Here is a 26996-nt window from a genome sequence, read left to right on the forward strand (position 1 = left end):
GCATACATTTGCATTTTAAGATTCTTTCTTATCTGCTTTCAGCCTCTCTAACATGTTTCTGCTATTTTCCTACACTTCAAACCCCAAAACGTTAAAATGCTATTCAACCTTCTCCTAGGCCAAGCGTTCAGAGAAGGAGAAGGAAATGACTACTATAGTAGGGTTACCAGATGTCCCCGGATTTGCAAATCTGTCCACGGACAAATTCCGTCCCCAGAATGTCCCCAGATTTGCAAATTTTTCCCCAGGAAATGTGGCAGTGGCAGCCTTAGCAGCCCAGAGCCAACCTGGTAGCGCAGCTGGCTCTGGCTGGCTTCAGGAGCAGCTCACTGCCGTAGCAATCACCATTTTTCCTCACAGGAAGTCACAACACATCATATGGGGACTTCTGGCGAGGCAAAATGGCAGGCGCCACAGCAGCGAGCAGCTCCTGAAGCCAGCCAGAGTCAACTGCGCTACCAGGCTGGCTCCGGGCTGCTGACTGCCGCTGCTGCTGCCACTGCTGAAGGGGAACCGGGGATGTCCAGCAGTAAAGATCTCCTGCCCCCTTCCCCCTTTGTTTTGACTGATCGGGGGAGGCTCTGGAGTTGTGCGCGGCCAGCCGATGTCCAGTTTTTAAAAAACTCTGCACATTTATGTTTCACAGGGTGCACCTTTATACAATATACATGTGTGCTTGGTCCCAGGGTATTTTGCCTCACCATCCCCACTACTGACTCCATGTTGCTACTCAGCTTAAAAAAAAAAGTGTCGCCTGATTCACTGAAAAAATCTGGTAACTGTTAAGTTGTGGGTGAACATATCAGATGACACAGAGATTCTTCAAACAGCTCTGGTTTATTCACAGGCCAGAACAGAACTGAACTGAAGGGTTCAGTCAGCCTGCTTATATAGAGCTCCAGTACAACGTAACTGTAACAATTTTCTAAAACTATCCAATCACTGAATGTCACTTTCGATCCCTTATTTGCATAACTATCTACAGTATCCCCATGCTGGCCTAGGGTGAGAACTTCAGTACATAACAGTAACCATATACTATAGAGTACTAAGGAACTTCACCAGGGTCCTTCATTGTTCCCAACCTGCCCAAACCCCCACACACAAACCCAAACACACTCACAGTATGTAAAATGGGGGATGCCTTTGTGGAATGTCTTCCCAAGAGAATTCTGCTTCATCCTTTTCTTCTTAAGCTTTAGGTGCCAGGCTATTATTACTTGTCTGAGCTGTTAGTGAGCAGCTACTTCGTTTCCCTCCGTTAAAAACTTTTGTACAGCATGTTTTATTTGTGGTTCGATCTGATGCTTCCACAATTTCTTTGCGTCTGCAGCTGTTTTTATTTGCTGTTCTATTTTAAAGAGGTTTCCATCTCTTTTTTAATGTTCAGAAACATAGGACGCTGTCTTGTCCTGAGTCGGACTATTGATCCTTCTAGCTGAGTGGCCAATTGATCTAGCTAGCTCAGTGGTATCTGCACTAAGTGGAAGCGTCTCTGTACGATTTCAGACAGGATACGGTCCTAGCCCTCCATCTCATGGATTGAAGTTGAATGCAAGACAAATGCTCTACCAATGAACTGTATCGCTTCCCCATTTATTGTGAGCTCCTGGGGTTTTTTCTTCTTTATAAGTAGGATTTTTTACAACAACAAAAAGGCAGTTTTCATATATAGAGTAAATAATAATAATAATAATAATAATAGTAATAATAATAATAATAATAATAATAATAATAATAATATATTTATACCCCGCCCATCTGGCTGGGTTTCCCCAGCCACTTTGTGTGGCTCCCAACAGAATATTAAAAACACGATAAAACATCAAACATTAAAGACTTCCCTAAATAAGGGTTGCCTTCAGGTGTCTTCTAAAAGTCAGATAGTTGTTTATTTCTTTGACATCTGATGGGAGGGCGTTCCACAGGGTGAGTGCCACCACTGAGAAGGCCCTCTGCCTGGTTCCCTGTAACCTCACTTCTCGCAGTGAGGGAACCACCAGAAGGCTCTCGGAGGTGGACCTCAGTGTCCGGGCTGAACAATGAGGGTGGAGCATAAATGTGTCTTGTCTACTCTGAGTAGGACTTTATTGAATTCCACCCACATTAATCAATATGCATGCCTCATGCCTTTTTCCTATATAAATGCAGGGCTTTTATTTTTTCAACCAGAGCTTACAGGAGCTCAGCTCCAGCACCTCTCAGGTGGGCACCATTGCCATTGCCATTCTAAGAGAACAAGGGAGAAGTTCGTTGTGAACTCCAGCACCTCTTTTCCTAGAAAAAATAGATTTTTTTTTCTAGAAAAAAATGTGTTGTTGAAGAGGAGATTTATAATGTTGGAAGGAGACCTGAGGGCCCCAATAACCGGCAATAAATAAAGATCAAACTCCACTTGTTTGTGTGTATAATTAAGTTGCACTGGATAGAAAATAGAGATTCCTGTGAACCAGGAGTTTAGAACTGCTGTCAGCCCCAGGAGGCATGGCCCATGACCAGGAATAATGGGAGTTGTAGCTCAACAACATCTGGAGGGCTGAAGATTCCCTACAGCTGCTGTAAAGGTTAACCCTATTCAAGCTTTCATTGATGGTCTCCATAGAGAACAAGGCCAATCACCCTCCAACATTCCTGCTTTGGGTGGGGAGGTCTGAAGGGAAATTGGAAACTGGGACCCAGTTACAGTCCACTCAAGGGATCGGGGGAGATGTCACAAGGACACAAATATAGCATAGTTATATATATATATATATATAACTCACCCCATAGCGGGGATTTGAACCGCCGACCTTCAGATCTGCAAGTCCTAGGCTCTGTGGTTTAACCCCCAGCACCACCTGCGTCCCATATATGTATATATATTCTAAAAATGGCAGCTGAATATAATCTCTCTCTACAAACAGCTTGTTCATATGGGAGCCATTTTGACACCTACCCTTTGGAATTTCACCCCAACTCCTATTATATTTAAGACAGGCACCCTCTCTGTTGTCTTTCCAGTACCTACTGAAAGCCTTCCACTTCCAACAAGCCTTTTAAGTACAGCTCTTTCCCAGTCTGCACTTGTATTGGACGTGTTTTTAGATGTTTTCCTTCTTTTATCATTCGTGTGCCTGCCAGCCTGGGCTCCACTGGGAGGAAGGGGGCAGAATATAAATGTAAGAATGGAAGAAAGAACTATGGTTAACAGCGCAAGTCTGTTCAAAAGTAAGTTACATTGATTTCAGTGGGGCTTGCTCACAAGTAAGTGGGTACAGGATTGCAGCTTAAATTTCCCCCTTCTAAAATTAAGAAAGCATCGTTCATCTTAGCACTGTAGCAGATCTGAAACGCTTTTATAGATGAGAATACCTGGAACATTTAATGGCAGAAATACTATTTCGCTGGCAGTCGCAGATCCATACTTGTGATGGAAAGGTTTTCACTCCTTTGTGATAACTTGCTGTCCAAAGCCATAAGAACATTATTTAGGCGCATTAAATCTAAAACCTTCACACACTTGCCTCTAATGTTTCTTAGGAATGACAATGTGAACATTTTCAAGGGCACAGACCACAGGGATTATTTATATACGGTGTGGGCCAAGTTAAGGTAAGCATTGACATAATATTTATAATCTCAAAGGTTACTAAATCAGAAATACTGTAGAATTCCATTAGCAAGGCAAGCTGCATCAATGGGAGGTTGTGATTTATTCAAGTTATAAATTGCTCTAGAAATGGTCATGGTCTCCTTCAGGCTGTCCAAATACACCTGAAGATTCATTAGTTTGGCAGGGTAATTTTAGCTTATTGGGATGATTATAAGAGGAGGTGGTACTGAACTAGGTAAGGACTCAGGAAGCTTTTTCACCTTGAGGACCACATTTCTCCTGGGCAAGCTTCAAGGAGCCTCATGTTAACAATGGGTGGAGCATTATCGTATGTGGTGGTCATGTGGGATGGTAAAAGCTTTCTGGGAAATGATATATAATGAAAAAAATGTTTAAAATTGTTATGTACTGAAGTTCTCACCCTGGGCCGGCAGGGGGATACTGTAGATAGTTTTCACTCAGGTTGACATATGCAAATAAGGAATTGAAAGTGACGTTCAGTGATTGGATAGTTACAGAAAGTTGTTACTGTTGCGTTGTAGTGGAGCTCTATATAAGCAGGCTGGCTGAACCCTTCAGTTCAGTTCTGTTCTGGCCTGTGAATAAACAAAAGCTGTTTGAAGAATCGCTGTGTCATCTGATATGCTCACCCACAACTTAACAAAAATAATTTTCATTAAAAAAGCAGAGGCTTTTTTTATTAAGCATTATAGACACGAAACTACCGAAAGAAAAGAAAATGCTCTATATGTAAGGTAAATGTAAAGGACCCCTGGATGGTTAAGTCCAGTCAAAAGTGACTATGGGGTTGCAGTACTCATCTCGCTTTCAGGCCAAGGGAACCAGCGTTTGTCCATAGACAGTTGTCCAGGTCATGTGGCCAGCATGACTAAACCGCTACTGGCATACGGAGAAAGCATGCTTTTGAACTGCTAAGTTGGCAGGAGCTGGGACAGAGCAATGGGAGCTCACCCCGTCGTGGGGATTCGAACAGCCGACCTTCCAATAGGCAAGCCCAAGAGGCTCAGTGGTTTAGACCACAGCGCCACCCGTGTCCCTGCTGTTTATGTATGCAACGACAGCAGCAAGGATGCTTCTTGCCCAGAGATGGGAAGAAGAAGGGCCGACCAGAGAAGAGTGGCAGACCAAGCTGATGGAGTATGCAGAAATGGCAAGACTGACGGGAAAGATCAGAAATAAGGAAGACCAAGTATTTTTAAAAGACTGGAATAACCTTCTAACATATTTGAGAGGTCAACTCCTCTGGGATTCACGACCCCAGAATTGACTTTAGTTCACATTGCTTTTAAAAAAATGGGCCGAGTAGACCCAGTTTGAATCACATGACTCAAATTGATTTTTTCTTGCATATTTTTCAACAATCCCAAAGAGTCAGTAGCACAGATGTTGTAAAGGAAGAAGATATCAGTGGTCACCTAGACCTCACTGCTGGTTGTGAAGGGGCCCCCATAACAGTTCAAGCCTTCAGACTGTAGGTCTACCAGTGTAGCGAGGTAAAACCTTTGGAGGACAACATGGAGCAGGACTAGTGATGGTCCTAGTCTTTGAACTAGGATCTTCTGTTGAAGTCTACAAAACCCAAGTGTTGGCAATTACCATAAACTGCTAGATACCTAAATGATCACTCTCTTACCCCTTCTTTGTGTCCTGCTTAGGGTGAAGACTTAGTGAATGCTGGCAAGAAATAGGGCCTACACCAATATTATGAAGTACTTTGGCTCATGAAGCCAAACAGTCTTCTCTCTGACTATCTCCAGCTATTGATAAAGACATTTTTATTCCAGCACCTTTGGCCTGCTAAGCATCTGCTGTTTTCAATAAGGATTATGTTTTAATCTCTGAGATCTGCATTCATTGTATTTTTAATATTCTGTTTTTAATGATTCAGTCCTATGCATCTCCAATCTGAAATAAGCCCCACTGAGTTCAGTGAGGTCTGCACCCTGGTGTGTATAGGATTACACCGCCTAAATGTGTTTTTATTTTATTTTTTAACATATTTAATGGTTAACCTGCAATCTGGATTGGAAATGTGTACCAGGAGTGCAGAGACGTGGGTGGCACTGTGGTGTAAACCACAGAGCCTAGGGCTTGTCGATCAGAAGGTTGGCGGTTCGAATCCCCGCGACGGAGTGAGCTCCCGTTGCTCAGTCCCTGCTCCTGCCAACCTAGCAGTTCGAAAGCACGTCAAAGTGCAAGTAGATAAATAGGTACCGCTCCAGTGGGAAGGTGAGCGGGATTTCCATGCGCTGCTCTGGTTCTCCAGAAGTGGCTTAGTCATGCTGGCCACATGACCCGGAAGCTGTACGCCGGCTCCCTTGGCCAATAAAGTGAGATGAGTGCCGCAACCCCAGAGTCGGCCACAACTGGACCCAATGGTCAGGGGTCCCTTTACCTTTACCATTACCTTTACCAGGAGTACAGAAAGGGGGGAGCCTATTTCTCTTTCCCCCTACTGACTGTTTTTCTTTGCCTAGGCAGGCACATTATGTGACCCATGAGAACAGCAAAATAACCAGACTGTACAACGGTGCTGGGATAAAATCAGGCCATATCTTTATTGACAGCAGCAGGCGGTGCAATGGTTGGCATGGCAATGCGTTCAAGGATCAGTTCATCATTCCACAAGCCCCATGTTAATGGAATAGATCTGGGTTTGGATCACTCCAAACCTGTATGACGAAAGTCGGCCAGTGTTGAACCTTGCTGTGGTGCAAGCTAAGGAAGCAAGGTCTCACTGGGGGACCAGGGTGCAGATTCCAACCAGGCAGATACCGAAGCCACGTTTAGGTTTTGCTGTGGTCAATGCTCCCCTCAGGCCCCTTATTGGGGGGGCCCTATACTTTGTTGATCCTGCCCAATGCCACTTCCACCCCCATACAATGTTTTTCTGCCTAACAATGGAAAGCCATAATTTCACTGTGGGAAAGGCAAAAAACAAAATAAAAAACCAACCAAGTGCAAATCAGGTTGAGAGAAAATAATTCCTTTCCGGCCCTGTCAACCAGTGACCCGAAATTGCTCAGTGTAGGCTCTAACCTGACAGTGGGCAGGCAGGAAGCTCCCAAAGCAAAATGGCTGTAAGCTCCGAGGCAAGCAGTCTTATATAGGCTTTTCCCTCCCCACTGCAGCAAGGGCTCACAGGACAGCTTTTCCCCATGAGCCCATCACACAGAGAAGAAACTGGGCAAGGTTTTGCCCAGTATTTTCCTGCAATCTATGGGCTACCAAGCCACCAGCAAAGGCATCCCTTGCTTATTGGGCACGGATTGGGGCTTAAAAAATGAACCACTTCTGAGCTGCTTTTCAGTCCAGATACGAATTACATGAGTACAGAGAAAAAGGACTGTGTTTGCTTGCACCTTGTCCTCTGTGCCTTCTTAGCTCATGCCGTGCGTTTGATGACATTTGATGGCTTTGAAATGACATCTTCGTGAAAGGTCTGTTGCTCTCTTAGGAGTCAGAGCAACCTGAAGCTGCAAGCCAAATAAGTCGTTCTCACGCAAGAGTGGAACTCATGCACACATCGGAAGTTTCCTTTGAAATCGTCCCTGCAGCAGCTCCCGCTCCTGAAGATGAAAGCCAATCAGCTCTCCCATCTAGTTGGTTGATCCTGTAGGAATGGGAGGTTCTGCAGATAGATCCACAAAGGAAAGTTTACCCAACACCCTCGTTCATGTGCAATTGCCCTCTTTGAATCACAGCTATTTGTGGGTTGTTGTTCTTTCTCCAGTATTTCTTCCACATTCCTGTGAGCCCTTGTAGGACGGAAGCATTATTAATTTTTAAAAATAGCCTATGGTGCTTTTGCTACTTAATTATGTTATCAAAATTAAAAATTAACTATGCTTGTCAAATAAATTGCAGTTGGAACATTCTGTTACCCCTTTTCCCTTTATGTTTATATCTCTCCTTACCTCTCAGCTCTTGGCTTTGCAAGAAATAACATTTCTTGTTATTTTAATCCATGATAAACCACAAAAGGGTTGTGTGAAATAAAGCACAAAGGGGCCAAACTAACATTCAGAGCAATTTGAAGTGGGTATCTAGGGTGATCTTCATTAGGACCATGGTGGAGCTTTAACACAGAGACACACACACCGCAATTAAGTTCAGAGAGTCCACACACAAACATATATACACACAAACCCCGATTGCTCAGTCCAGACACTGAGGTCCTCCTCTGAGGGTCTTCTGCTGGTTCCTCACTGCAAGAAGTGAAGTTACAGGGAACCAGACAGAGGGCCTTCTCAGTAGTGGTACCCTCTCTGTGGAACACCTTCCCTTCAGCTGTCAAGGAGATAAATAACTACACAACAACAACCACCTACTATTATTATTTATACCCGCTCATCTGGCTGGGTTTCCCCAGCCACTCTAGGTGGCTCCCAACAAAATATTAAACTACAATAATTCATCAAATATTAAAAGATTCCCTAAACAGGGCTGCCTTCAGGTGTCTTCCAACATGTTGTGTCATTTTCTTTGACTTGTTTGTCTTTTGTATGTATTAATTCAGGGAGCTGAACTTACTGAATATTTCCATTCAGTTGCTTGAATCTAGGATTTGCTTCACTGAGTTAATGCATATAAAGATTGATGTATATCGAGTTTGCATTTTTTGGGAATGGGTGTCACATGTGCAGTTGAGTCCAAAGGCAGTATCTTGTCAATGAAATTGAACAGACTCCCTTGGGAGGTGATGGACTCTCATTCATTGGAGGTTTTTAAAGCAGAGGTTGGGTGGCCACCTGTCATGGATGCTTTAGTTAAGATTCCTGCATTTCAGGGGGTTGGACTAGATGATCCTTGGGGTCTCTTCCAACTCTACAATTCTATGATTCTATCTCAAACTTTTCAGAGGATTGCTTTTCAAACCACAAAAGGTCAGGTTTTCATTTTGTTTTAATTGTTGCATTAGGGCAACAGAGCACATTAAGCCAATGAATCGCACAGACCTAAAATTCTGCTGTGCACCTAAATCTGTCCCACAAAATATTGACAATCTGGACACAGCCTTAGTTGCTTTTGCTGCAACAGACTGACGAGTCTCCTTCCTTCTAAGATTTTACCCAGTCATGCAGGTATTGATTCTTTTATTGTTATTATTATTTATTAAAATTGTATACCGCCCTTTGTCTGTAGCTATCGGGGTGATTCACCAATAAAAATACAAGATGACTGTGGGGCTACCTTTGAAGGTGATCCGGAAACTAAAACTAATCCAGAACACGGCAGCCAAACTGGTGACTGGGAGCAGCCGCCGAGACCATATAACACCGGTCTTGAAAGACCTACATTGGCTCCCAGTACTTTTCCAAGCACAATTCAAAATGTTGGTGCTGACCTTTAAAGCCCTAAACGGCCTTGGTCCAGTATACCTGAAGGAGCGTCTCCACCTCCATCTTTCTGCCCGGACACTGAGGTCCAGTGCCGAGGGCCTTCTGGCGGTTCCCTCCCTGTGAAAAGTGAGGTTACAGGGAACCAGGCAGAGGGCCTTCTCAGTAGTGGCGCCCTCCCTGTGGAACGCCCTCCCACCAGATGTCAGAGAGAACAACAACTGCCAGACTTGTAGAAGACATCTGAAGGCAGCCCTGTTTAGGGAAGCTTTTAATGTTTGATGTATTACAGTATTTTAATATTTTCTTGGAAGCCGCCCAGAGTGGCTGGGGAAGCCCAGCCAGATGGGCGGGGTATAAATAATATATTATTATTATTATTATCATCATCATCATCATCATTATTATATCAGTACACCAATAAATACTTTGTAAACCTTTTACATTCTTTATTCCGGGAAAACAACTGTTTCTGCTTTCGGATCCTTTCGTTACATCTCGTCTCATATTCAGAGTCGATGGCTGAAAATTCACGGTCTCCCCTTGGAATTTAAGCATGAAGATTAAATAGCTCCATTTATTCTCCACTTCTGCGTGGAATATGCCTGCTTGCATACCAATCAGTCATTGCAAGTTCAGATCCAGAAGGAAAGTAGCACTCTGTCATAATTTAGGCTAGCAGAAAATCTCTTCTGGCTGAGTGGGTACTCCCCACTTCAAAATAACAACAGTATTGCTGCTAGCAAGTGCTATGTGGCATGGATGATATCGCAATAAAGAGCCATTGAAATGAAGCTTTTGATACTTTGAAGTGCACTAGGGGTGAACTGGGTCTTCGGCGTTGCTTCTCAGATGCTAATCAGAAGGCGCACGAGCAAAATTGCAGGGCATCTAATGACTAGAGCTAACCTCTTCAAACTAGAGAAGTATGTATTTACATGTACAGTATAGCTGTTAATCTTCCCCACAGATGCAGAAGATTTTATAACGGGCACAGCTACTGTGCGCCCCTTCCCATGGATGAAAGGAGATATTATCTTCACTGTGCCTCTTGAAAACAAACAACATGGAATAGCGGAGATACTCCACACAACCTTTGAATATCATTCCCAACAGATGTCAAGGCAATAAGCAACAATCCTACTTTCAAAACGCATCTGAAGGCAGCCCTGTTTAGGGACATTTTTAATCCCTAATGTTGTATTGTGTTTTTAAAATTCGGTTGGGAGCCACCCAGAGTGGCTGGGGAAACCCTGCCAGATGGGCGGGATATAAATAATAATAATAATAATAATAATAATAATAATAATATATTATTATTATTATTATTATTATTACTACTACTACTACTATTATTACTATTATTACTATTATTACTATTATTACTATTATTATTATTGTGGTACCTCAGCTTAAGAACTTAATTCATTCTGGAGGTCCATTCTTAACCTGAGGTACTATTTCTGGGTTAGTGGAGTCTGTAACCTGAAGCGTCTGTGACCTGAGGTACTACTGTATTATTATTATTATTATTATTATTATTATTAATAATAATAATAATAACAACTTTCTGTGGATTTGGTATTATAACGAGGATCCTTTATGGCAGGAGCAAGAAATCTTTGGCCCTACAGATGTTGTATCCACTGTCCTGTTGAGGGCCTTTCTCCAGGCTCCCTGCCATTGGACATATGGTGGCAACTGGATGAGGGAGAGGAGGATACACTAGACTGAGATTTCTTCCACTCATTCATGCACCACCAAACTATCTAAAATGGACTACTCTGTTTGGATGGGCACCATCTTTCTTTTCCACTCCAGTTGTACATAGGTAGTTAGCAACTGACACAAACATCCTTTCTGTTCCTACTGCAAAGGAGATATGTTGCACCAAGAAAATTGGAATTTTCCTGCAGGGTGAAACAGGGAAATGTTTCACTTTTGGAAAACAAACACTCTACCTACTTTAAAGCTGGCAATCCACTCACTAGCACTAAGGGGGACAGACTAACATGTTCAGTGGGGAGAGAATAATCTCAGTAGGGAGAGAATAATCATAACAGACCATGGGTACACATAGTCAGATGTTATTGTTCTCCCTGGGATTGTTTCTTCTTCTCCTCCTCCTCCTCTTCCTCCTCCTCCTCCTCCTCCTCCTCCCTCTTCCTCTTCTTCTTCTTCTTCTTCTTCTTCTTCTTCTTCTTCTTCTTCGTATACCGCCTTATACCCGGGGGTCTCAGGGCGGGTCACAGAATAAAATCAAGATATAAAACCACAAAATACCTAATACAGTGGTACCTCGGGTTAAGTACTTAAATCGTTCCGGAGGTCCGTACTTAACCTGAAACTGTTCTTAACCTGAAGCACCACTTTAGCTAATGGGGCCTCCTGCTATTGCAGCACCGCCGGAACACGATTTCTGTTCTCATCCTGAAGCAAAGTTCTTAACCTGAAGCACTATTTCTGGGTTAGCGGAGTCTGTAACCTGAAGTGTATGTAACCCGAGGTACCACTATAGTCCCATGCAAGCACAAGAGGGATGTATCAGCAAGCAGAAATGCAAAACATTGGGGGGGGGAGCAAATGGAGACTGCAAAAAACAAAACAAAAAAAACCCCAATAATTGGGGAATGCAAAACAGGCTAATGAGGACTCAATTGCCATGGAATGCCAATTGACTGGGAGTAAAACTAGGTTTGTGCAATGGCTAGAATCCTGAACAGGGAGCTTTCTACAATGCAACCTATTCCGTTGCATGGCCCACTTGTCATTTGACTAATGCACTAATCACAGGTTTCCCTGGGCAGCGGATAATCTGGGTAGAAAGCCTTTCCTAGGTTTGTCAGTTTTCCAGTGATTTGCTCATCTGACTGTTAGGAACCAATTTTTGCCCCTGGGTCTTTCTGTAATGGAGTTGTGTGCTAAAGTTAATAGATTATTTTTACCTGATAGCTCCTAGTTAAAAAGGATTGCCTTTGGCCCAGCTTAATCATGACGAGTCTAATAAATGTTGCTCTTTTGAGCCTCTTTCTGCGAGCCTAAGTCTAAGTGACTTGAGTAATAAAGCAGCCCGGTGTTTGTCAAAAAGTCAATATTTTTGGAATATATTAGCACTAATTGCTTTAGGGTTATCTTGCTAGAAGTACAAACTGATCGACCTAAATGTCGTAAGTATATGAAAATAGCTCCTGTGTGATATTTGATTTTTGTGTGTGTGCAGGCCAAAAATATATAGTACAGCTGAGACGGCTATTGCTACTCTGGGGCTCACACCAATCTACCTGTTTGGGATTCTGTGCTCTACAAGAAGAAGAAGAAGAAGAAGAAGAAGAAGAAGAGGAGGAGGAGGAGGAGGAGGAGGAGGAGGAGGAGGAGGAGGAGGAGTTTGGATTTGATATCCCACTTTATCACTACCTAAAGGAGTCTCAAAGCGGCTAACAATCTCATTTCCCTTCCTCCCCCACAACAAACATTCTGTGAGGTGAGTGAGGCTGAGAGACTTCAAAGAAGTATGACTAGCCCAAGGTCACCCAGCAGCTGCATGTGGAGGAGCGGGGAAGCAAACCCGGTTCACCAGATTATAAGTCTACCACTCTGAACCACTACACCACACTGGCTCCCTAGCTGGCCAGGTGGGGCTCGCTAGCTCTGGGAGGAGGGGTGTGATTTCTCACCTGGAGTAGGCTTGGAACAGGTGAGGGTCATCTGCCTCGTCAAGCCCAGATGCTGCAACCAGCATGCAAAGTACAAAAGGGAAGCAGAGGTGGGGTGCTGTGTCTGCTCAACTGCCCATGTTGATGGACCTCAGCTTGGGTGCTTGTGGGCCTCAATGGGTTTTTTTGTTTTTGTTCTTTTGGATTTGATATCACTACCCAAAGGAGTCTCAAAGCGGCTAACAATCTTCTTTCCCTTCCTCCCCCACAACAAACACTCTGTGAGGTGAGTGAGGCTGAGAGACTTCAGAGAAGTGTGACTAGCCCAAGGTCACCCAGCAGCTGCATGTGGAGGAGCAGGGAAGCGAACCCGGTTCACCAGATTACGAGTCTACCGCTCTTAACCACTACACCACACTGGCTCTCATCAGAAGCAGCATCCAAAGGATAATAGTGGCAGGAGATGTTGAAAAAGAGAGGCAATATAGCAAACTGGCTCCGCCTACAGAGTTCTAAGCAATTCTTCCATCATTTGTCAGTCATGATATTATTCCTGATGGTGTTCCCAAATTAAGCATACACGGAAGGCACCACTTACCATGCAGTCATAACAGGGGGCCCCATTGCATGACCAGATCCATTCTACCTCTCTCTCACCCACAAGGCATAAACATGCTGCCAGGAAAAGCCCAAGGTTTTAGCATGTATAATATTTTTATTTTATTTTATTTTATTTATATAAGGTAAAGGTAAAGGTACCCCTGCCCGTACGGGCCAGTCTTGCCAGACTCTAGGGTTGTGCGCTCATCTCACTCTATAGGCCGGGAGCCAGCGCTGTCCGCAGACACTTCCGGGTCAAGTGGCCAGTGTGACAAGCTGCATCTGGCAAGCCAGCGCAGCACACGGAACGCCATTTACCTTCCCGTTGGTAAGCGGTCCCTATTTATCTACTTGCACCCGGAGGTGCTTTTGAACTGCTAGGTTGGCAGGCGCTGGGACCGAACGACGGGAGCGCACCCCGCTGCGGGGATTCGAACCGCCGACCATGCGATCGGCAAGTCCTAGGCGCTGAGGTTTTACCCACAGCGCCACCCGCGTCCCTAATTTATATACTTAAAGATATATATTTAAATATCATATATTTAAAGATCACAATACATAAAATACAATATATAAAATATATAACACAATACATAACATATATATAAACACAATACATTAAACAAATATATAAAATATAAACACAATAAAATATATAAAATATAAACACAATATATAAAATAGAAACAATAACCCAATAATACCCCCCTCTCAAAGAGCCACATTTGAAAAGGGTATAGGATGTTGATCAGGTCAACTAAAGGCCTGGCTAAAAAGGAATGTTTTTTCCTGGCATCTAAAGGTGTATAATGAAGGCGCCAGGCGAACTTCCCTGGGGAGAGCATTCAATAGACAGGGACCCACTGCAGAGAAGGCCCCGTTCTCATGTTGCCACTTTCTGGACCTTTTGAGGAGGAGGCACACGAAGGAGGGCCTCAGAAGATGATCTCAGGGTCTGGGTAGGTTCATATGGAAAGAGGTGGTCCTTGAGGTATTGCGGTCCTGAGCCATTTAATACACCATCCCAGTGGTCACAACCTCAAGCAACAGACTACCATCAGACAGCAGTTTGAATTTCCTGCCAAATCAAATAGCAGGGGCCTGACAATGTGAGTGGCAGGAGTGGATTTAGGGCTTTCCAAGAGGTGCACAAACACTGGGTGCTGAGCAGAGGGGGGCGCCTTCTCAAAACCCAGTGAGAGAGACATCGGGTTTGGGGAAGGAGGCGTGAGTCTCTGACAGGGTCCTAGAGTCCTCTCACCTCCTTCCCAAAGCATAGTTAGACACCATATTTCCCAAGTCAGCCTCTGTGAGTGGGAAGGATGGAGGAATTGTTTTCTAGTTTGGATCGAAACTATAGCCAGAAATGAACTTCAGAGGTTTATCGCTCACCTCTTATTTGACTCTATATCTATATATCTCCTGGTACTTATTTTTCAAGGAAGGCTATAAAGGAAGACCTCCATTAATGGCGGCAGTATGCCTCTGAATACCAGTTGCAGGGGGGAAATATTGTTGCACTCCTGCCCTGCCTGTGGGCTTCTCATAAGTCTCTTGATGGCCATTGTGTGAACAGAATACTCAGTTAAACAGGGCTTTTACCTAATGGTAGGACTCATCCCAGTAATAACTTCTTGGTCAGTCCAAAATACAGTGGTACCTCGGGTTACATACGCTTCAGGTTACATATGCTTCAGGTTACAGACTCCGCTAACCCAGAAATAGTACCTCGGGTTAAGAACTTTGCTTCAGGATGAGGACAGAAATCATGCGGCGGCGGTGCGGCGGCAGCAGGAGACCCCATTAGCTAAAGTGGTACCTTGGGTTAAGAACATTTTCAGGTTAAGAACGGACCTCCGGAACGAATTAAGTTCTTAACCCGAGGTACTACTGTATTATATAAATTATGAAGCATAGCTGAAGCAACCTTTTCAAAGCATTTGAAGGTAAACACTTGGAGCTGCCTCAGACGTTAGATAGATGTAGGGACAGTCTTTAGGTGGATAACTAGCATCTGTTATCATTATTGCCATTATTACTAACGTTATTATCATTATTAAGCAGAGTGAAGAGGCAGATGTCATGCCAGCTGTTCTTCATGAGTTCCCCCACCCCAGCCATTCCTCTCTGATAGAGCTGTGTGTGCTTTGTGACCTCTAAGCTAGCCTGCTGCCCTCAGAGTTAGTGGGGGATGCTGTTCCATTACCAATGTTGAATTAAATGCCCTCCACGCGTCCTTTTTATTGTGCATTCATGACAATTGTGCCCATGATGGTGTCACAGTCTGGGTTACAGGCAGTCTGAGTCCCGGCTCAGTACATTGGGACCAGGGTAGAGGTCAGGAAGCAGGAATCCGCAGTCCAGGGGTCAGGAAGCCAGGAGTCCACAAATCAGGAAGCCAAGAGTCTGAGGATCAGGAAACCAGGAGTCAGGAAGCCAAGGATCCAAGAGTCAGAATACCAGGAGTCAGGAAGCCAAAGCTCAGCTAGGTGGGTAGTATGTTGCTGTGGCAAAGAGCCAGAAGTAAATGTTGGTCTTATATACTCTTCCCGGCCCTTGCCACCAGGTGCTACGAGTCTTCTGTCCACCCTCACCTGTGTGGCCACACCTTGCCCTTCCAGGCCAAACTCAGGAAGGCCCCAGTCCTGCGATGGCCTACCAGTCACAAGGCCTGTCTCCTGGACACACTCCTGACAGATGGTATCCAGGCTTTCAATACCAACCAATACCAAGATGAAGGTCTACCAGGCTTGTGTGGTGAGACATGGGCAACTTACACCTCTAAAGACGGTTAGGAAACTTCAGCTGGTGGAGAATTCAGCGGCCAGGTTGCAGGTTGCAAGACGGTTTGAACATATTACATCAATCCTGGTCTGACTGCACTGGCTACCAATTCGTTTCCAGGCCCAATTCAAAGTGCTGGTTTTGACCTATAAAGTCTTAAATGGCTCAGGACTGCAATACCTCAAGGACCGCCTCTTTCCATATGAACCTACTCGGACCCTGAGATCATCTTCTGAGGCCCTCCTTTGTGTTCCTCCTCCTCAAGAGGTCCGGAGGGTGGCAACATGAGAACAGGCCTTCTCTGCAGTGGCTCCCCGTCTGTGGAATGCTCTCCCCAGGGAAGTTCACCTGGAGCCGTCATTGTACACCGTTAGGAATCAGGCAAAAATGTTCCTTTTTAACCATGCCTTTGGTTGACCTGATTGACATCCTATACCTTTTTAAAATGTGGTTCTTTTTTGGGCGGTGTTGTTGGATTATTATTTTGATTTTTATTTTATATACAGTGGTACCTCAGGTTACAGACGCTTCAGGTTACAGAAGCTTCAGGTTACAGACGCTTCAGGTTACAGACTCTGCTAACCCAGAAATAGTACCTCAGGTTAAGAACTGTGCTTCAGGATGAGAACAGAAATCGTGCAGTGGCAGCGCAGCAGCAGCGGGAGGCCCCATTAGCTAAAGTGGTGCTTCAGGTTAAGAACAGTTTCAGGTTAAGAACGGACCTCCAGAACGAATTAAGTTCTTAACCTGAGGTACCACTGTATTGTGATCTGTTTTGTGAACTGCCCTGAGACCTCTGGGTATAGGGATGTATCTAATTAATAATAATAATAATAATAATAATAATAATAATAATAATAATACATCCTCCAGGAGTGACACCTCAATGCCTTCCACATGCACTGTGTCAGGAATAGTTTGGGCATCACATGGCAGGACAGAGTCTCAAACAAAGATGTGTTCTCCCAAGCCCACATTCCCAACATGTTCCCATTCCTGTCTAAGCAACCTCTACGATGGCTTGATCCTGGCAGCAGGATCTCCAAGGGGAGCTGGCTTCAGGCACCAGGCCTGCTGGCAGACCAAGTCTGTGTTCCAAAGATGTCTGCAAACAAAACATGAAGGCTGGCGACATTAACCCCGCTGTGCAGAAATCCCTTGCAGATGACCACAGTGCTTGGAGACAATTGGTCAGGTTGTTTATCCACAACAGTGACCAGAGGAAGAATGACAGCTGGAGGGGGGACACACAAAAAAGAAACGCCATGGTGCATCTGCAGCAACACAACCAGACACCTTCCTCTGCCCCAGCTACAATGAAACATGCCTCTCCTGTAGCAATCTCTACAGCCACAGCAGGTGCTGTAACTCTCCAAAGGTTTGAGTGCACTTTTCCATTGTCTCCTGAGATGAACAGATGCCAACCAACCAATATCACTTTCACTTCAGTGGTACCTCGGGTTAAGTACTTAAATCGTTCCGGAGGTCCGTACTTAACCTGAAACTGTTCTTAACCTGAAGCACCACTTTAGCTAATGGGGCCTCCCGCTGCCGCTGCGCTGCTGGAGCCCGATTTCTGTTCTTATCCTGAAGCAAAGTTCTTAACCTGAAGCACTATTTCTGGGTTAGTGGAGTCTGTAACCTGAAGCGTATGTAACCTGAAGCGTTTGTAACCCGAGGTACCACTGTACCTGCTGTAACTTCCTGCTGAGACCCTGTAACTTTTTATACCACAAATGTTCCAGGGTTTGGTTTGGTTTTTCTCCCAGTTTAGTTGTGCTGTAGAGGAAGTGTGCCCCGGTCCAGATGGCAGTAATTTGATAACGTTGGGGAAGCATCATAGAACAACTTAACAAGAGAAATGATGTGTGCTGGTCCAGCATAAATCCACTATTATTTTGTCAATGACATGTTGCAGAATGCATCTGCAAACCACACCAATATGGAGGGCTCCATAGATTCAACTCCCAGCACAGTCAGCTTCTATATGTCAAATAGTTGGAGGTCTATTTTCCCCCCTTTGCCTCAGGCAGCAAAATTTCTTGAGCCAGCCCTGATTATTATTGATGCTTCTGGAACAATGTCTAAAGGACGAACAGGCACACATCTATTTTTGCTGGTGTCTGTTAATTACTGAAGCACTAAAGAAATGAACTTTACGGAGAAAATCAGGAGGGATGGAAGACTTTGCCAACTGCCCGGGGCACAAGCAGTTTAGTCATCTTTCTGAAGCTTCTTCTACCTGTCCTTGGGGAGGATTTTCAAGCCATCTTTGGCAGCATCTATGAAGAAAATAAGTCAAATGACTAGAATAACCCCTCATAGCCATATACAGCTCTATTATATATTTTTAAAAGCCATTGTGCAATGGGGAAGATGATTGTACATTATAAAATAGAGAGAGGGAGAACGTTCCTTTGACTAAGCACAGTGCTTATTTGATGTCACAGATAAGTACATTTTATAGCCTGGCCTGAAGATGCTTTGGGATTTCCTGGTTTCAGGCAGGGGATCAATAATTTTAATTTATTAGGGACATTAGAAGTCCACTCAAGGTCATTACTCATTCACTGTCTTTCTTTTACTTGATTAATTGGTCAATGAAGCAATCTAAATTAAATATTACAGTAACTCACACGGCGGGTTTTGTCTTTTTGAAGATTGCCCTAAGCCAGAGAAGCCAAAAGGCTGCTATGGAGTCAGAGGGGCAGTTCCAAATTCAGTACAGTGGTACCTCTGGTTGCAGACGGGATCCGTTCCAGAGGTCTGGCCGGATCCTGAGGTTTTCGCAACTGGAGGACCGCTTCTGTGCATGTGCGCATGGCAAATACCCGATAAAATACTTCCGGGTTTGCCGCTTTCACATCCTAAAGTTTGTGTAACCAGAGGGTTACGTAAACCGAGGTACTACTGTATCCAGTTATACACCTGCCAATCTTCTGAACCATGGGTGTACTGTCTAAGATGTGATCGGTCATTTCTGAAAGTGTAAATCGGTTGCTGGGAAACCAGAGAGTCCCAGCATCCCATTCCTTCCTTATTACCCACCAAATAGTGTGTGAGAGAGATTATATGTGTGTGTGTGTGTGTGTGTGTGTGTGTGTTTTACAATTTAAAATATTCATTTAAACAACCTTAAAATATCAATGACTTCCCTTTCCATGGTTCATTTTGCACAACATTAATCCCTGCATATTTTATATTAGCTGAACCATTCAGTATCCCAATGTTACATCCACCAAAACTTATTTACACTGTTGAATTTATTTTAATGCCGCCAACATTTTCAAGTGTACACAATTCCCCCCACCCCATACTCAATAAATGGTTTCCAATCTTCTTTAAACGTATGTTCTTCTTGTTCTCTTATTCTGTATGTTAGGTCCGCAAGCTGCACATATTCCATCAGCTTAAGTTGCCATTCTTCTTTGGTTAGGACCTTGCTCGTTTTCCATTTTTGGGCTAACAAAACACGGGCCACAGTGATGGCATACATAAATAACCTTTTTTTGACACCTGGAAATTTCCATCTGAATTATCCCCAACAGAAAGGACTCTGGGTTTTTTTAGAAACAAAAACAAATAGTTGACCATTGCTGTAAGCCCAGGAAAGCCAATGTGGCAACCTCTAGATGTTCTGGGCTACTACCTCCATAGTCATTGGTCATGCTGGTTGGGGCTGATGGGAACTGGAGTCCAACAGCATCTGAAGAGCACCACATTGACTACCCCTGTTATAGGTTTTGACAATGCTAGATTAATTAAAAGAAAGTGCTCATACATATCAGATTGGCCGAAAGACATATTTATAAAGCTGTAGTCTTATTTGTCTGTCTTTGGCACACTGCAGTAGGCTTCAGTTAACTGCTCAGTACTTCCTGATTTCTTTTTCAGCTGCTTCCCACTGGGAAATCATCTGAGTCTCTCTATTTCTACTTACTTTCACTCCTCCTAATACAGTCCTGGGTATTGGATCTTCTGGGCAGTGATATTTTTCTAGAAAAGGTGGTGCCATAGCTCACCATGAATGAATGCCTTGTTCTCTTATAATGTCAAAGGTGGCCATCTGAGAGGTGTAGGAACTGAGTTCCGTTGAGTTCTGGCTGAAAAAAAGCTCTGCTTCTGGGTTTGCCACCTAGATCCCTTGTTTAATAGGGATTTACTTTTTAATAAACCAAAGCATTAAAAAAACAACCAAAGCATTTCTGACATAACATCTAGAGATTCATTGCCTGGAACTTCAGATAGACAGCAAATCCATCAGGACTGCTCAAAAGGGGCAGCAGTGACAAAAAGCTAAGGTTTAATTAGTCCTTAATAAAATAATTGCACTGTTTGCTTAATTGGAAACCTGATCTATAACCTTATTACATGGAAATATACAGAAACAAGTTTAGTACCATTGGAGCCAACAGAAATGCGTCAGCACTCAAGTCTTTTATCTTAACAAGAATGCAAATTGAGTTGCAAGTCTTTTAAACTCTATTATTTATGATTAAATATTTAAACTGTGGCCCATCAGCAGCTCCCTCAGAAGAAGTGACCTTGAGGTCAATGAAGTTGGATATTGCATTCTAATAACAAATTTTCTCTTGCCTATCTGTTTATCATGGTTGGGCATAAGATAGTCAAAAGAAGCCCTCACCATCCCATGCATTCAGGCAGCCCCCCACCCCAAGCCCATCCCTTTCTTCCTGTGAATCTTGCTTCAGAGATCTATTGCCTCATCTAAAGGCATTGCTTTCATCATTGATGGCTATGTTGCAGAGGGTATCAAAATGGAAAACCAGCCACTGTCCTCGCATCTCCACACTAGCCTGGTGGAAGGCTTCAACCCAACAGCCAAGAATTCAAAGCAGTTTTCAACCAAAATTTGACCTTTTCTGGATCCTTTATTCAGGCCTGTTGCCTCCTGACCCAAATCTACCCTCAAGATAAGAATCAGCTGGCTTGGTCATGTGAGATTCTGCCGAGTGGAACAATCAAGGCAGGAAATTGAAGTAGAAGTCTCAGGTCCCACTCAACAGAATCAGCAGAAGGACTCCACAAACATCAGAGCTGTGTTACAGCGTTTTGAAGTATGTAAAGAAACATGCATTACCATCTAAAGTTGCCAGGGGGCTCTAGGTAAAGGTAAAGGGACCCCTGACCATTACGTCCAGTCGTGACCAACTCTGGGGTTGCGGCGCTCATCTCGCTTTATTGGCCGAGGGAGCCGGCATACAGCTTCCGGGTCATGCGGCCAGCATGACTAAGCCGCTTCTGGGGAACCAGAGCAACGCACGGAAACGCCGTTTACCTTCCCGCCAGAGCGGTACCTATTTATCTACTTGCACTGGTGTGCTTTCAAACTGCTAGGTTGGCAGGAGCAGGGACTGAGCAATGGGAGCTCACCCCGTCACGGAGATTTGAACCGCCGACCTTCTGATCAGCAAGTCCTAGGCTCTGTGGTTTAACCCACAGCACCACCTGTGTCCCTTGCCAGGGGGCTCTAGTAAGACCATTAAAACCAGAGTAGAAATTTACCTTACTACACCAGCGTTCCTGCTAGCCAACTTGCTACCTGTTGAATGACATGTTATGTCAGTAGGACAACTCCACAGATAACTGCATCAAGCTCTTCTCAAGCGGTTGACACCTGCTCACAGATCCTCCATGTTTCTGAAGGAAATAGTGCAATAATGCTCCTTCCTAAGTATTTTTAGCCTGCGGTCTGTAAGATACACAAAAGCTTCTGAGATATTGTTGGTCTTCACTGGGAGTTATTGGTGAAGCATATCAACATTTTACCTGTTTGTAAGGAAATTGCTCCATCACTGCTTTACCAAAAGCCTCTTTCGGGTCGAACAGCCAATTATTTCCACCATCTGTCGTTCTCCAGAGTGGAGATGTTACTAGCTATCTTTGAAAGCTAACGTGATTAATGAACCAGGCTTTAAAAACAGTATCCGTGTAATAGATGGAAAATAAATGGATCTCAGAAATCCCACTGAAGTGGTGAAGATGGGCACTTCCATGGCCTTAATCTCCTCTAGCCGCATAGTATTAAATGAATACTGGAGCTATTTCAACATTAGAAAGGTCAGTGCACTGTTTTGATAAATGAGACCTTTTCACTAGCCACAAAGGTTGCCTTGAATTACAAAGGCATTGTTTTTACAAGAGCTTTTGTTTTTTTAAAAGCAATGGGCCAAGTTCATCCCTGGGGTACCTTTAATGTACCAGAAATGCTAAAACTGCCCTTGATGGTAAATATTTTGCTTTTTCACATTTACTTATTACGTACAACCCATGTTTTCCTTTCTCTGTGAAATCTCACCTCACGTGGTCCTCAGTGTTGTGTCCTTTCCGACTCCTTATTTTACTAAAGGAAGGATCAATAACAATCCCACTTCAATATCCCAACTAAGTTCTCTTGTAACTGCTATTTCCATCAATATTGGTTGTATTGCCTCTGTTCTTTTGGCATCGTCTCCGCAAGATTTTATGCTGCTCCTGTAATTCTTCATTTAGTTCAATTCTGAAGAAGAGAGATCCTGCAAAACATCTACTCTAATAGCATCCTAGAGTGAGAAGCCGGAAAAATACGCAAGAAGTTCATTTCAGGGTCTATCTGCATGGTTAACTGATAACCCTACCACAAATCCATTTCCTAGGCTTCTAGCAACTTTCATACATGGTAGAGAAAACAGATGTGGAAGGAGCGGTCATAAATGTATGAAAATGTCATGTAAACCTAGGGTGGAGAGGCTAAATATAAGGTGTTTTAGACAAGTGTTACGGCTCTGGTCTTTTGTTACCTCTAGGACCCAATGTTCCTTCATTCCTTCGTGATGGGACAACATGTTGTAATCAAGTTTGACCTTTGTTTCAACCCTGCCCATAACCTGACATAGATCTTCCCACTGTGTCAATTTCACAGGCACCGTCTTATCAAACCTGGCCTTTTGATGCATAGTTTCTCTAAGTTTCTCCAAGTTTGATGCATAGTTTCCATCTTGTAATCTGCAGCTGGAGCTACCTAACCATGCTTCCTAAATCCCATGCTGCACCTCTGCCAGGAAGAGAGAGACCTTTTCATTTGACTCATCTATTGTTTCCTAGAATGTATATTTTCCACAGAGAAGAAAGTACTTGCTTATTATATTATGAACTGTCTATCTAGATGACGTAATAGCCGAAAATAGCAATTGTTTTGTTAATGGGTTGCAATGCTACATTCTGTGTGTTCTTATTGGCACGTTCTGTTATGGGTAGAATTTGAACCATTATACAGTCTTACCTCAGAAGTCGAACGGAATCTGTTCCAGAAGTCGGATCAACTTCCAAAACATTCAGAAACCAAGGCACAGCTTCTGATTGGCTGCAGGAAGCTCTTCCAGCCAGTCGGAAGCCATGGAAGCCGCATTAGACGTTTGGGTTCCAAAGAATGTTTGCAAACTGGAACACTCACTTTCGACTCACAAGTCGTTCATCAACCAAGGTACGACTGTATCTCCCCCCACATTGATGCCTTGAGCATCTTGGATTTAGTACTGAACAAGAACATGTTAATCCTATAGGGCAGTTCATACCCTCCAACATTTCTCCAATGAAAATAGTGATGTCCTATTCCATTATTCCATTATCTCGATACGAATCCAAGGCAGACCTTTTAACATAACAGTAATCCAAGTTTATGCACCAACTACTGGTGCTGAAGAAACTGAAATTGACCAATTCTATGAAGACTTACAACACCTTATAGAAGTGACACCAAAGAAGGATGTTCTTCTCATTATAGGGGATTGGAATGCTAAAGTAGGGAATCAAGAGATAAAAGGAACAACGGGCAAGTTTGGCCTTGGAGAGCAAAATGAAGCAGGGCAAAGGCTAATAGAGTTTTGTCAAGAGAACAAGCTGGTCATCACAAACACGCTTTTCCAACAACACAAGAGACGACTCTACACGTGGACATCACCAGATGGGCAGCATCGAAATCAGATTGATTATATTCTCTGCAGCCAAAGATGGAGAAGCTCAATACAGTCAGCAAAAACAAGACCTGGAGCTGACTGTGGCTCAGATCATCAGCTTCTTATAGCAAAATTCAAGCTTAAACTGAAGAAAGTAGGAAAAACCACTGGGCCGGTAAGATACAATCTAAATCAAATCCCTTATGAATACACAGTGGAAGTGAGGAACAGGTTTAAGGATTTAGATTTGCTAGACAGAGTGCCTGAAGAACTATGGATGGAGGCTCGCAACATTATACAGGAGGCAGCAATGAAAACCATCCCAATGAAAAGGAAATGCAAGAAAGCAAAGTGGCTGTCCAATGAGGCCTTACAAATAGCGGGGGAGAGAAGGCAAGCAAAATGCGAGGGAGATAGTGAAAGATACAGGAAATTGAATGCAGATTTCCAAAAAATAGCAAGGAGAGATAAGAAGGCCTTCTTAAACGAGCAATGCAAAGAAATAGAGGAAAACAACAGAATGGGAAGAACCAGAGATCTGTTCAAGAAAAATGGAGATATGAAAGGAACATTTCGTTCAAAGATTGCCATAATAAAGGACAAAAGTGGTAAGGACCTAACAGAAGCAGAAGACATCAAGAAGAGGTGGCAAGAATACACAGAGGAATTATACCAGAAAGAAATGGATGCCTCGTACACCCCAGGTAGTGGGGTTGCTGACCTTGAGCCAGACATCCTGGAGAGTGAAGTCAAATGGGCCTTAGAAAGCACTGCAAATAACAAGGCCAGTGGAAGTGATGGTATTCCAGCTGAACTATTTAAAATTTTAAAAGATGATGCTGTTAAGGTGCTACAGTCAATATGCCAGCAAGTTTGGAAAACTCAGCAGTGGCCAGAGGATTGGAGAAGATCAGTCTACATCCCAATCCCAAAGAAGGGCAGTGCTAAAGAATGCTCCAACTACCGCACAATTGCACTCATTTCACACGCTAGCAAGGTTATGCTTAAAATTCTACAAGGAAGGCTCAAGCAGTATGTGGACCGAGAACTCCCAGAAGTGCAAGCTGGATTTCGAAGAGGCAGAGGAACCAGAGACCAAATTGCAAACATGCGCTGGATTATGGAGAAAGCCAGAGAGTTCCAGAAAGACATCTACTTCTGCTTCATTGACTATGCAAAAGCCTTTGACTGTGTCGACCACAGCAAACTATGGCAAGTTCTTAAAGAAATGGGAGTGCCTGATCATCTCATCTGTCTCCTGAGAAATCTCTATGTGGGACAAGAAGCTACAGTTAGAACTGGATATGGAACAACTGATTGGTTCAAAATTGGGAAAGGAGTATGACAAGGCTGTATATTGTCTCCCTGCTTATTTAACTTATATGCAGAATCCATCATGCGAAAGGCTGGGCTGGATGAATCCTTAGCCGGAATTAAGATTGCTGGAAGAAATATCAACAACCTCAGATATGCAGATGACACAACCTTGATGGCAGAAAGTGAGGAGGAATTAAAGAACCTTTTATTGAGGGTAAAAGAGGAGAGCGCAAAATATGGTCTGAAGCTCAACATCAAAAAAACGAAGATCATGGCCACTGGTCCCATCACCTCCTGGCAAATAGAAGGAGAAGAAATGGAGGCAGTGAGAGATTTTACTTTCTTGGGCTCCATGATCACTGCAGATGGTGACAGCAGCCATGAAATTAAGAGACGCCTGCTTCTTGGGAGGAAAGCAATGACCAACCTAGACAGCATCTTAAAAAGTAGAGACATCACCTTGCCAACAAAGGTCCGTATAGTAAAAGGTATGGTTTTCCCAGTAGTGATGTATGGAAGTGAGAGCTGGACCATAAAGAAGGCTGATCGTCGAAGAATTGATGCTTTTGAATTATGGTGCTGGAGGAGACTCTTGAGAGTCCCATGGACTGCAAGAAGATCAAACCTATCCATTGTGAAGGAAATCAGCCCTGAGTGCTCACTGGAAGGACAGATCCTGAAGCTGAGGCTCCAATACTTTGGCCACCTCATGAGAAGAGAAGACTCCCTGGAAAAGACTCTGATGTTGGGAAAGATGGAGGGCACAAGGAGAAGGGGACGACAGAGGACGAGATGGTTGGATAGTGTCTTCGAAGCTACAAACATGAGTCTGACCAAACTGCGGGAGGCAGTGGAAGACAGAAGTGCCTGGCGTGCTCTGGTCCATGGGGTCACGAAGAGTCGGACATGACTAAACAACTAAACAACAACAACATTCCATTATTATTATTATTATTATTATTATTATTATTATTATTATTATTACCCTGCCCATCTGACTGGGTTGCCCCAGCCAGTCTTGGCAACTACCAGAATATATAAAAACATAACAAAACATTAAACATTAAAAGCTTCCCTATACAGGGCTGCCTTCAAATGTCTTCTAAAGGTTGTCTAGTTGCTTATCTCCTTGACTCAGAGGTTGGTTAACTCCATATCCTCCAACATTTCTCTGATGAAAATAAGGACATCATACAGAAAAGTGGGACATTCTGGGATCAAATCAGAAACCAGAATGGTTTCTGTAAATCCAGGATTGTCCCTGGAAAATAGGCACATTTGGAGGGTCCGGGAGTTGGGTACAGGGAGATTGGGAATGGCCAGAGTTTGACTTGGGAACCAGTGAGTGAATCCAATGTCACTAGGACTCACATAGAAGAAAAGCCACAGAACAAATCTACTAATGCTACCATCCTATATGCACGTTCATCTGTACATCCCACTGAAGATAATAGGACTTAATTCTAAATAGGCGTGCACAGGATTGCATTGCTAGCCACACACACACACCAAAAAAACCCTGTGCTGGCACACCTTGAGATAATGAATTCACTTCTGGGAGTTCAGCTTAATTAGCATGTTGATTAAGTTATCTCTGCATGTTGGATCTGGTTTGGAATCCTTCCACAGAGCCTTTAGACAGGAGGCAATTTGGACTTTGCTGCAGGAAGATTTTCATGGTGGAGCTTGTGGATATTCCTTTTGATATTCATCTTTGACACATATACCCCGCTTC

The sequence above is a fragment of the Podarcis raffonei genome, chromosome 10 (assembly GCF_027172205.1).
Source record: "Podarcis raffonei isolate rPodRaf1 chromosome 10, rPodRaf1.pri, whole genome shotgun sequence".
NCBI classification, from domain to species: domain Eukaryota; kingdom Metazoa; phylum Chordata; class Lepidosauria; order Squamata; family Lacertidae; genus Podarcis; species Podarcis raffonei.